The 12,727-nt window shown below is 44.0% G+C and overlaps 1 long non-coding RNA gene across 2 annotated transcripts; it reads left to right on the top strand.

Annotated features, from left to right (window-relative positions):
* The first annotated feature begins 14 nt into the window (after positions 1-14).
* LOC116631573 lies at positions 15-8,546 on the top strand. Of its 2 annotated transcripts, none has more exons than XR_004299211.1 (4): positions 15-729; positions 3,896-4,066; positions 6,988-7,181; positions 7,707-8,546. It is a non-coding gene; the product is annotated as an uncharacterized LOC116631573 (long non-coding RNA). The 2 variants fall into 2 exon arrangements; XR_004299212.1 differs by having other exon boundaries at positions 7,726-8,546.
* The last annotated feature ends 4,181 nt before the right edge of the window (positions 8,547-12,727 follow it).

A 12,727-nucleotide genomic window follows, 5' to 3' on the forward strand; every position in this document is an offset into this window, starting at 1 on the left:
ACCCCGGACTCGGCCGCCTGGGTCCGGCCGGTCCCACCCTCTCCCTGGCCGGAGATTCGGCCCCGTGGCGTCGGACGCCTTCCTGAGCCGGAGGGAGCGAAGCCCTTTCGTGCGGACCGTTTTCCCTGTCCGCAGCGGCCCGCAGGGTGGCGGCTTTCAAAACTTTGCCGGCCGGGAAGGCGCTTGGGTCCGGCTTCTTGGAGCGCTCCATCCGGGCCTCGGGGCCTCATTTTTCTGAAACAGACCCAGAATGCCCAGTGCTTCTGGTCCCGCGTCTCAGTTTAAAGTTCACCGCTTCTTTGGAGCTATTTTTCTGACCTGCGCTCAACAACTCCCACCCAAACCAAACCACCACCACCAACAAAAGAGTCCATCTTTGGGCCCCTCCTTTGGATTCTCCAGCACGGAACTCTCACTCCGCCACACAGGGTCCAGACTAGGTGACAGCAAACATTTGAGTGAAAGAATCTTTATTTGGCGGTGGTGGTGCCGTGAGGAAGACAATCATGGAGGAATGATTGGTCCCCGCCCGACCTGAGCCAATGGCCAACGCAATGCACAGCCCACGATACTACGCTATTTGATCCACTCCACCCCTTCCCCCCCGCCCCCCGCGATGTTCTTCCTTGTTGGGATCGCCTGCTTCAGTGGGGCAGAAGATTCTACATTACCCTTCTTTGACCCTTCATCCAGCTCAAGAAAACAATGGGATCAACCGCCCTGCTTCTGGTGAGATATCCATGGCCCGCCAGACTTTTATACAAAGATATTGACTTATGTCTATAAATAGTACATTAAAAGCGTTATAAATTACAGTTACTTGTTTTACAAGAGAGCAGCTTACCTTCACTTCACCCACAACACTTGTGAACCATCATAGTATTTGTAAGGATACTGGAGTAAGTGAGGTCATAGGCGACCACATGACCCACGCTGGGGATGGAGGGAGCAGCACTGCTTCCTCACGCCTGCTAGGCTTTCTGAGGGCTGATGGGAATTAGTCCCTCCCCCACCAACCTCCTTCCCCTTCTCCCACTTGCTGCACCAGCTTAGGAAATTCTGTGGAGATTCAGGCAGGGTACCATTTTAACACCCACTTACCTAAGTGTTTAGGTGGGTGCAATCCTAGCTCTCCTGCATACCATGACTCAGTTCAGAATCACCAAGGCTAAACTGACCTCTCCAAAGACTCACACAAGTTGGGGGTGGGGAGGGGAGGGCGCAACACATCCTAGCTATGACAGCTGAAATGTAATGTTCAGTTTGACAGGGCACCCACAGGATTCCCAGAGGGTATTTACTTGAGCATGACTTACCACTGAAACAGCTCTCCAGAGTAACAGTATACAAATAATGGGATCATAGGCTAGAGGGCCAGTGGAGCTTCCCATCCTACTCAGGACTTCCGAGAGCTATAGACACAAGTTTCAAGTTGACCATGGTCAGTGGTGGGGCTCTCCTCTCTTGGGACTGCAGTCTCTTCATTACGCCTGCAGGGAGCTCTAATGGTGAGAAAGCAGTCCCTCATATTAGCCTTAACTCAGCCTCTCAGTAGCTCCCATCTGCTCGGGTCTGGTTCCGCCTTCTGTTCCTTTTGGCTATGACCCCAGCATCCCAGGCTAAAGATGCTTATAGACTGTTGTTGCCTGATACCTCATTGTACTGACTTCTCTCTAGTTCATGGTTTTTAAATCTTGGAAGATCCATCAAAAAATAGTTTGAATTTTAATCCAGTTGGTTTCCCTTGGGTCCTTGCTCAGTTAGCTTAAGAACACTCAGAAGAATACTGTAGTCTGATAAAATCATGTTCATCAACCATTGAACTGTTGCCCACCAGTGGAACTGTATAGCATCTCCTCAAAGGAAAAAATAGAGTTAGAGGATTCTGGGGGAGGGTAGAGTTTAGGTGAAATTTAAATTTTTATCTTCACCTCCACCTTGGGCAGGTAGATCCGGTTAATTTCACGAAGCAACTGCAAGCCAATCTGTTTCCAGAATTACTGGTTTAAAAACCAATCCACATTTTTTTTTTCATCTTTCTTGCCCTTCAGAATGTTCGAAGCTTTTTTTTTCTTTTTACTAATAATGGGATATATATGTGCTTAGAATCTCTCCCGTAGATCTATCCCATGGATAGGAGATATTACTCAGTTTTGTAAAACCAAAAATACAGGGAAGAATGTTTAGAATATTAATATATATTTTAATCAGATACAAAGTTTAATAACAGGAGGCTAAAACGTGATCGTATGCTTTCTAGTCCTAATGATGCCTTCTCAAAGTCAAGGGACATTTGACTCAGACCAGCCTTATCTAGTTCCTGGAGAGGTGGACCTGCAAGTTTTGGGGTGGGGTAGAAGTCAGTGAAGAAGGTGTGACACCTAGGGCCCCAGTATATAGGTGCCTACCCTGCACTTCCTTCCTTGCCTCCTAATCCTCATGTCTCCCCAGATCACTGCCCCTGCAGGATCTAGCTGTTGGGGAAAGAGGAACTGTTTCTGATGGCAGACTGGGGGTGATAATCCAGAGCTTCGTTGGGTTGAATGCCTGGAAGTAGATCAAGTAAGAGCTTCCAAATGGTCTGCTTTGGGTTTTTGGCATTAAAACCCCTGAGATTTTAGGGGTACCTGGGTGGCTCAGTTGGTTAAGCGTTTGCCTTCAGCTCAGGCCCTGATCCTGGGATCGAGCTCGTGCACCCCCTCTCAAATAAATAAATAAAATCTTTAAAAATATAAATAAATAAAACCTGTGAGATTTTAACTTAGAGCCCTGAGTTTGTGAGTTTTATTTCCCATTTGCTTTAGTTCAATGGTTGCCAACCCTGACAAATGATGGAATCACCTCAGGAGATTTTAAGACCTACCACTGCCCAAGCTAGTGCTTCCGTCCCAGAGATTCCATGTAACAGGGCCTCAACCTCTCCAGGTGATTCTAATATGCAGCAGGCTTGAGAATCCCAGCTTTAGAAAGACTTTAAAGATAGATTTATTCAACTCTCCCACGGTTTTGAGCCCTCTATGTTTCTATCTATAAAATCAAATCCTCTCGGGACACCTGGGTGGCTCAGTCGGTTAAGCGTCTGCCTTTGGCTCGGGTCATGATCCCAGGGTCCTGGGATCGAGCCCCGCATCTCATCAAACTCCTTGCTCAGCGGGGAGCCTGCTTCGCCCTCTGCCTGCTGCTCCCCCTGCTTGTGATCTCTCTAACAAATAAATAAATAAAATCTTTAAAGTAAAATAAAATAAAATCCTCTCTTTCATCTCTTTAAAAAGCATGTACTGTTGACCCTTGAACAACACAGGTTTGAACTGTGTGGGTCACCTTAAACAGAATTTTTTTTAATATAAATACAATACAGCTGTAAATGTACTTTCATTTATGATTTCCTTAACATTATCTTCTCCTAGCTTACTTCATTGTAAGACTGCAGTATATAATATATGTAACATACAAAATCTGCGTTAACAGTTTATGTTATCAGTAAGGCTTTAGGTCAACAGTAGGCTATGGGTAGTCAAAGTTATACACAAATTTTCGATGCATGGAGTTGTATTGTTCAAGGGCTATGTAATTTATATACATATGTATACACACATATATGGCTGTGTGTGTGGATAGATAGATAGATATGTGTATGTATGCATTTGGAAATCAGTCTCTTTCTGTTCTACTTTCTTTCTAGAAGCTAATTTATAGCTCTCCCCCCCCACCCCCGCAGAAGTCCCCTGCAGTTCTTCCTTGTGGCTGCTATTTGTAGTTGGTGTTGGCCCTGAAGGCATACAGAATTACTTAGTGGTTTTCTGACTTTCCTTCCTGGTTTAGGCTCTGAGGTTGATTTGCTTGATTATTTTCATGGAGGCAATGACATCATTTGTTTTTATTTCTATTTTTGAAGGTGAAGCTCTTTGCTCCTAATGCTGAGCAGATGTACATTGTTAATCACTTGAAAGAGAGCCCAGCAGAAGAGAAGAGAAATGTGCTGGAGGAAAGTGCCAGGAGAGCCCGTGGGGACATATAAGATTTGGCAGACCTGAACTCCAGCAAGCTTGGAGCTGTCATTATACCGGTGAGTTAACTGAAAGCTGTGAGACCAACTGTTCATTTTAATTAATGTTCACTGACTTTAAAGCCCTTTGCAGAAAGAGCGGTGCAGACTTAGCTACCATCTTGAAGCCTCTGTGCCAGGTTCTAGATCACGGTTCTCAAACTTTGCTGCACGTGAAAGTCACTTGGGAAGCCTTTAAAAAGTCTCAGTGCCTGGGTCACACCTGAGACCAGTCGCATCAGACTTCCTGGGGCTGGAAACAGATGGTAGTGCTTTTTGATGCTCCACAGGTTCTCCCACTGTGCGGCCAAGTTTGAGAACCAGTGCTTTATGAAGAGTCCCCAGTCGTTCCCAGACTTGGCTGCACCTGGAATCACCTGGAGGACTTTAAAACCACCAGTGCCTGTGTCCCCATGGCCTGGATTTTGGAATTTTTAAGATTCCCATATGATTCTCATATGCAGACAAGTTTGGGAACCACTGCTCTATAAAAGCATGTCTCTAAGTTTAATAGGTATGTGAATCACCTGGAGATCTTGTTACAGCGCAGGTGCTGATTCAGCTCCCAGGTGACAGGTGGCATGCAGCCCACGTTTTGAGGCCTTGAGACGCTGGAAATCACAGTGGAGGGTTGCCTGTTTCTGGACCTTTTCAGTGCAGGAATCACTTTATAGATAGGTGACTCTACCTTTTAAAATAAATGATTGATTTACAAGTATAATTGTCTTAGATGTTTTTTACTTCTTTTTATTTAATCCCCTCATAAGGAACTGTGTGTTATATATTGATCTTTTTCAGACTAAACAGTTTTAGTTTGTTTAGTTTGTTCAAACACTTAAAATCAGTTTTATTTTAAGATTATTATTTTTTAAGATTTTCTTTCTTTCTTGAGAGAAGCCGTGCGCGAGAGCACACACACACACACAAGCGGGGGTGAGGGGGCAGAGGGAGAGAGAATCTCAAGCAGACTCCTCCCTGAGCATGAGCCTGACACAGGGCTTGATCTCATGACCCTGAGATCATGACCTGAGCCAAAATCAAGAGTCAGATGGATGTTTAACTGACTGTGCCACCTAGGCACCCTTATTTTAAGATTATTTATTTTGGGGGGCACGTGGGTGGCTCAATTGGTTAAGCATCTGCCTTTGGCTCAGGTCATTTTCCTAGGGTCCTAGGATCGAGCCCCACGTCGGGCTCCTTGCTCAGTGGGGAGTCTGCTTTGCCCTCTCCCTTTGCTGCTCCCTCTGCTTGTGCTCTCTCTCTCTCAAATAAATAAATAAAATCTTAAAAAATAATCTTTTTTTAAGATTTTATTTATTTGAGAGAGAGTGCACATGAGAGAGCACGAGGGAGAGGGAGAAGCAGTCCCCCCAACCTGCTGAGCAGGGAGCCCGACTCAGGGCTCAGTCCCAGGGTCCCAGGATCATGACCCAAGCTGAAGACAGGCGCTTAACTGACTGAGCCACCCAGGCGCCCCTATTTTAAGATTATTTTAAATGTTCACAATATTCTTGAAATCTTTGGAGGTGGTTTGGAGATGTCCTACAGTGAGAATCAGAAATCATTGTTTTAGATAAGGAGTGTGTTGCTGTGGATACTCACATGTCTATCTGAACAGGTTGCTTACTGCTATTTTACATACAAAGTATTCCAGATATCTATTGCTGGGTAACAAGCACCACCAAAATTTAGCGTCTTCAACAATAATTTATTATCTTTCCTGGTTCTTTCGGTCGACTAGGCTTAGCTTGAGCTTCGCTTGAGATCTCTCTGGCAAGCTGCATGGTGGCTGGAGCTACAGGCATCTGAAGGCATGACTGGGCTGGAAGTCACCACCCTGGTGTCTTCAGGCCATGTCTGGTGCCTAAGCTGGGATTGGTTGGAACAGATGAGCAGCCATCTGGCCATTCCCTGTGGTGATCTTGGGCTTCCTGGTAACCTCTAGACCCCAGGGTGTTTGAACTTCTCACATGAGAGCTGGCAACCCTCAGAACAACATTCCAAGAGAGCCAGGCTTTCCTCTTATGCTCTAGCCACAGATGTCCCTCAGTGTCACCTCTGCCACATTCCATTGATCAAAAGGGAGATTAGATTCAAAGAGAGGAGTCTACAAAAGGGAACGAATACTAGGAGGCATGGATATCGGGCATTGGAGACTTGCTACACATTATATATACAACATATATTTAAATATCTCTTTACAAAACCTGGGGGGAACATAAGGGAGATTAATTATTAGTTTTATTTGAGCTGCTGGTGTCTTGTAGATTTAGTCTTTTTTTCTTTCACTGCAAATAGGTATGCCCTGAGACAACTTTGTAAAGATTATTGCCCTTGAGGTCTGATGTTAAAATTAGTTTTCACATCTCAAATGGTGTCACTTGTAAATCAATCAAAAAATTACAGTGGTTTTTAGTATATGTGCTGCCGAAGCGAGCACAAATTACAGTGGTTTTTAAAACAATTTTTTATTCTAATACATAAAGATACAGTTTTGTTTTTAGGAGGACTGAAGTTATCTCAAATGCTCTTTAAAAATTATATTTCTACTTCGTACCACACTTGAAATATTTAGCAAAAATTATTATCATGATGGGTATCCCACCTTGTATCTTCAGAATTTTACTGTTGATGAAAAATGTTTATTATTATTACTTGGTGTCTGTAAAATCCACTTTCTACAAGGGCTACATTGAAGCCATATAAATTCCCTAAGGATCAGGTTTGTGTTTCAGCATTTGGCTCTGAACAACTTTGACAAATACAGGTTGCTATTCTGACTTTTAAAAATGAAGTTAACGAATTAATTAAATCATTGCCAACCCCAGAAGACTTAAAGAAATGTTATTTTTCCATTCTAATCGTGGGTTATTGTGCTCATCTGCCTTAATTCTTTGCTGAAGAATTAATTGTTCATAGGTTCTTCTTTTCTGCTGCCTCAGGTAATCCTGGATTTCCTCTCTTTGGAGGTGGTTTTGGGGTGGCCTAGAGCCACCCCGTGAGCAGTTCCGTAAAGGACTCTTTCTGTTGCATTTCACACATCCTGGCAGCTAACACCTTCGTGCTGTGAAGTCACAGTGGGTCAGGAAACTCATGTGGATGCAGGGGGAGAAAAGGATGAAAAGCTTACTGCCTGGTAAGCAGGTTCTACAGCATTTTCCCATTTTCCTTCCTCCAAATGAGTATCAATGTGACTGCTTTCCTGGTAGCTTAACGAATTATCTTCCATTTGGGGCCTGCCGTATTTGGTAATTGGCACTGGGGTGGGGGCCAGACATGGTGAGGGACGGTGCTTTAAGGTGATGAGACCAGCTGGCTTTGAATCATAGGGAAAATGTATTCATTCGAAATACACTGGCTTACTCCATAAGAAAAAATTTTCAGTATATCAATTCTCTTGTATGGTATCATTCAGCTGAATGGATCAAATTATCCTTGCTTTAATTATTTCCTATTGATCCAAGTACATACAGCCTTCATTTTCTCTTACTAAGTGAATATTTAATGAAGCCTCATGTTGGAACAGATTTCTTCCATGCACAGTGCCTGTGGGCTTCAGTTCCAAACACTGCCGCATTTGAGAGGCCAGGGCAAGCTGATCATTTTAACTCTCTTCACAGTCATGCTGTCGATTGCCTAAGAAACATTTTCTTCCACCCAGGTATCTTCTCTTCTGATAGGTTCGATGATGCAGCCGGGGCCGCTGCCGTGTAGGAGCCCAGCTGTGCACAGGGCTGCAGGGAGGGGGTTCCTGCCAGGATGCTGCCAGCAGAATGGCCCAGAGGCGGCCCCGCCATGGGAGCAGTGTGGAGAAAGAGGCAAGATGGCAGGGGAGGTTTTGGAAGGGATTTGAAAAGTGATGCTTTAGTTATAATATTTAGAAGAACGTGTTCAAGTAAAAACAGCTCCAACCAAATGAGGGACACATTTTATCACTTACTGAGAGGTACTCTCAGTGTGATCCTGACTCAAAGAGTAAATAACCATCACTGAATTATTCAGAAATACATGGTTTCTAGACAAGCGCACTTTCACTTCTATCTTTCATTTTTTAAAGTCAGAAATGACTCTCAAGCCGTGTTTCAAACAGATGGGCGTTGGGCTGTTCCAAAGGCTTTTTCCTGAACCTCCAGGTTGGCTCCTGTAAGGACACCAACTGTAACTGGGATGGGTTGAATTGTCCTTAATAGGAAGGACAATAGAAAGCAGGGGGAATTTAAGTGAGATGATGACATCTGCATGTTGATTTCTGCATTTACAACTCAACTAGATGACTAAACTAATCTTCATGATTTCTGTGAAGGTTTTCTGTTCACTGTGACTCAGATAAAGCCATGACACTTTTTAACGTTACTGTGTGTCATACATTCTTTTGATGTCCTCTTTGCTGTCCGCGCCTGGGCACCCAGGGTTTAGCAGGAACCAGAATAGCCTGTGGAACGCTCATCTGTTTTGGAGTGTTTCACTTGCTAGGAACTATCCCTATACTTTTTTTTTTTTTTTTTTTAATATAGAGCAGGGGAAGAGAGGGAGAATAAAACAGTCTCACCGGGTGATAAAAACCTGCAACATCGCAGGTAGATTTCATATGGCTGGGAAGAGATGACACACGCAGACGCATGCGCACAGGTGCACCCCTCTGCTGGAAGGAAGAGCAGCGGATCTCTGTGACCTTGCCCCCCTCCCTTCAGTTCCCTGTGGCTTTGCTCTGTGCAGGGAAGTCCTGCATTTCTCCAGTGCCATGAAGCTTCTGTTGTCACAGGTTCTGTCTCGGCCCAGGAAGAACCGGAAGCTACGAATTCCACCTCTGGAAGGTTCACATTCCCACCAGGGGAGGAGTGAGGAAGCACAGCTGGCCTCGAATAGGTACAGAGCACTTTCCTTGTCCTGTGTACTGATTTGCTTGTCTCTCTACTCACAGCTTATGGATTATAAGCTCATGATTATAAGAGGTGTTTGTCTATTTTGTTGACTGCTTTATCACCCGCACCAGGAACATCCTCTGGCATATGAAGCCCTTGATGTAAATTTGTTGATAATGAACACCCACCATTTACAAAGCGTCTCCAAAGAGGTTCCCCTACATAAGGTATTACAGGCCTAAAGGTGGGGTCGTAGGGGATTCATCTGACAGGGTATCTTTTTTTAGATAAAGGCTTCCGAGCACAGTTGTTATAAAATACAACATATAAAAATTCCCTTTAAAGTCACGTATTCTCAGGGCATGTGGGTGGCTCAGTCTGTTAAGCATCTGCCTTCGGCTCAGATCATGATCCCAGGGTCCCAGGATCGAGTCCCACATCGGGCTCCCTGCTCAGAGGAGAGCCTGCTTCTCCCTCTGTCCCTCACCCCGCTCATGCTCTCTCTGTCTTACTCTTTTTCTCTCAAATAAATAAATAAAATCTTAAAAAAAAGGAAAAGTCACACAGTCTCATTTTCAGCACCTGGGCTAAAATCATTACTGCTCTTTGGTCTGTGACGGCTGTGAGCTGTGAGCTGCTGGGACTAGTTAACACTGTGATAGAACACACAGCTCGTAGAGCTCCCACTGCTACACAGCAGAGACAATTCCTGGAGTGGAGGTGAAGTCCAATTTTCCTGTGTCGTGTCTCTGTACCCTACAAAACCACACAAATAGGAAAGAAAGGCATTTCGGGATGGGAAACGTGCAGGAAAGAGAATGTAGCAGGCCTCAAGCTGCTGTCTTTATTAAGGCCCATTCATGAGGTTCATCCTTGGCGGGCATCTGGAGCTTGGCCCTTAACCCACTCCCTGACTGATAAAAATAGTTCGCTCTGCCAAGACTGTGCAGACATAGTTGTTCAGCAGACAATTATGCCACACACCTGCTTTCCTTCTTTGAGTTTGGGATTATGATTGTTGCTGGGCGGAGGGGACCTACGTGACCAGACACTATTAAAAACCTTGGGTGCTAAGTCTCTCCCCAGGGGAGAAAGAGAGTACACACTTTAGTGAATTTTTCACTCCTGGAGAGAGGAACACACTCGTGCGTCTCCTGACTGGTGGGAGGGAGCATCCGAAGCCTCCAGATGCTGCCAGTGGCTTTTTCTCTAGTTGAACTTGTCACGTATCCTTTCACTGTAATAAACCTTACCCATGGGTACGACTCTGTGCTGAGTCCCCTAAATTCTTCTAGTGATCCCTGAATGTGTGTGTGGTCTTGGGGATCCCCAAAACACACATGCTAGCCAGCATCGTGGTTCCTTTGGTGTGTCTAGTGACAGGTAGTTTGACTTAAGGCCTTGAACGTGTGCAGAGGATGCAGAAACACAGGGAGGGTGCTGGAATGTGCCTCTCTCTGAGCTGGAGCTTTGGTCCCAGTCTCGGGTGGGTTTTCTCCCTGGTGGTCCAGCCTGATCCATGTGGAGGACTCATTCGCCGACACACAGAGCCTATAACACTGTGGCATCCTTTGCTGCCACCCCCAAGTGAATGGAAGGGGAAAAGCAAGCATTTGCCACACTGCCTAGACAGCAGATCAGAGTGGCCCAAGCCCCCACCTTGGGCTTTCTCAGGGTGAGTGGCCCACAGGCCGTCCTTGTTCTCCAGCTTCATGGACCCAAGAGACAAGTGGGCTTGATTTAACTCTTCCATTCCATCAAAGCTCTGTCAGCACTCTGGCTCAAAAATGCCCAAGCTTTTGACCGTCCTAGAAAGGAATCATCTAGAAAGGAATGTGGGGAGCCAATCTTTCCCTCTCTTACCTCTCCTTTTTTTTTGTATGTGGTATGGCGGGGCGTTGGGGCGGGGGATGGTGTGCAGGGCTGCCAGTGAGGAGGACCCTTATGTTCTCTCTACAGACCCATATTCTCTCATATTTTTTCCTGCCAGTTAACTTGGTGTGCATAACAACCAATATCAAGGTCACCTTGAGTGCTGTTGTCCCCTCAGGAGAGATCATCTTCCCCAACCTCTGCTGTTTGTCTGAAGCATCCATCAAGGGTGTGAAAAGATAAACTGAGGTGTATTAGTTTTTTTTTTAAAGGTTTTATTTATTTGACACAGAGAGTGAGCACAAGCAGGGAGAAGGGCAGAGGGAGAAGGAGAAGCAGACTCACTGCTGAGCAGGGAGCCTGACACGGGACTCGATTCCAGCACCCTGGGATCATGACCTGAACTGAAGGCAGACGCTCAACCGACTGAGCCACCCAAGTTTCCCTGTATTAAATTTTTTTAAAGAGTTTACTTGAGGGGCACCTGGGTGGCACAGTCGGTTGAGCATCTGACTCCTAGTTTTGGCTCAGGTTGTGATCTCAGGGTCATGAGATCGAGCCCTGCTTCAGGCTCTGCGCTCAGCACAGAGTCTGCTTGAGATTCTCTCGCTCCCTCTTCCTCTCCCTTTACCCCTCCTGCTCATGCTTGCTTGCTCGTCCTCTGGCTCTCTCTCTCAAATAAATAAATAAATAACATTACATTACATTAAAAAAAAGAGTTTATTTGAGCAAAAATTGATTTGAATCATATAGCATGCAACCTAGCCAGGTAGAAAGGAGCTCCAAGTTGCTGTATAAGATGAAAGACTTTTATAGGTAGGAAGGAATAGGAACAAGGAAGTTACATTAGACAAAATAGATTGTTTATTTCAAGATTACTTTCCTTTAGGGGATGGCAGGGGTCTGTCAGGCGTATTGCCTAACTAGTGCTGTTCTGGAAATTCCTGAATGACTGGTTTGAGATTCCATTTCTGGGAGTGCTGAAACTGTAAGTAAATCTCATTTTAGTGCTGTGGGGCTTAGCATAAGGACTCCATTTTGGGTCTGTGTCTTGCTTATAACAGGGGTTACCTGAGGATATTATTACTAGCCCTTAGATCTTGCCCCTAGAAATTTCTGAACTGTATAAAGACAGGATAATTAAATTGTATCTGAAGGCCACAATAGAAACCACCACTTTGATCTCCTGTTTTATTTACTGTTCAAATTAATGATATGTCTTATCGAACAGCATAATCCAAGTGGTAGAGAGCCAGCCATAGAAAATTCTACACATTTCTAAGTACTGTTTTAGCTACATCCTACAAATTTGGATATATGCTATTTTTGTTATTGGTTGGTTCTAAATGTTTTATAATTTTTATGACAATTTCTTCTGTGACCCAAAAGTTACTTCAAGGAATTTTTATTTCCGAACATTGCAAGTTTTCTAATCATCTTTTTTTATATTGAATTTAAACTTAATTGCATTATGATTAGAGAAAATGATCTATATCTTCCAGTCCTTTGAAAAGTTGTTAAAACTTGCTTTATGGCTTATGGTCCTTTTTTGTAAATGGTCTGTGAGATTTTTAAAAGATTGTGAAATCTCTAGTTGTTTGGTGCAGATTCTCTGTATGTTCTTTAGATAAAACACGTAAGTTGTGTTTAAATCTTAATATAGTTTATCTTTGGTTTTCTTGAGATATCAGTTACTAAGAGATTAGTGTTAAAATTCAGTATGGTATTGGATTCATATATTTCTCCTTATAGTTCAGTATTACTTAGAATTATTTTAATTACCTACTGATTTGAATTTTTTATCATTATGTAGTCACCTTCTTTGTTTCCAGTAATGCTTTTTGCTTAAGTTCTGTTTTGTCTAACATTAACGTTTATTTATTCCAGCTTGCTTTGGTTAGTATTCCATCCATATTTCTCCCATCTTTTTACTTTTGACTTTTCTGCA

The sequence above is a fragment of the Phoca vitulina genome, unplaced genomic scaffold (assembly GCF_004348235.1).
Source record: "Phoca vitulina isolate PV1807 unplaced genomic scaffold, GSC_HSeal_1.0 scaffold5, whole genome shotgun sequence".
Classification (NCBI taxonomy): Eukaryota; Metazoa; Chordata; class Mammalia; order Carnivora; family Phocidae; genus Phoca; species Phoca vitulina.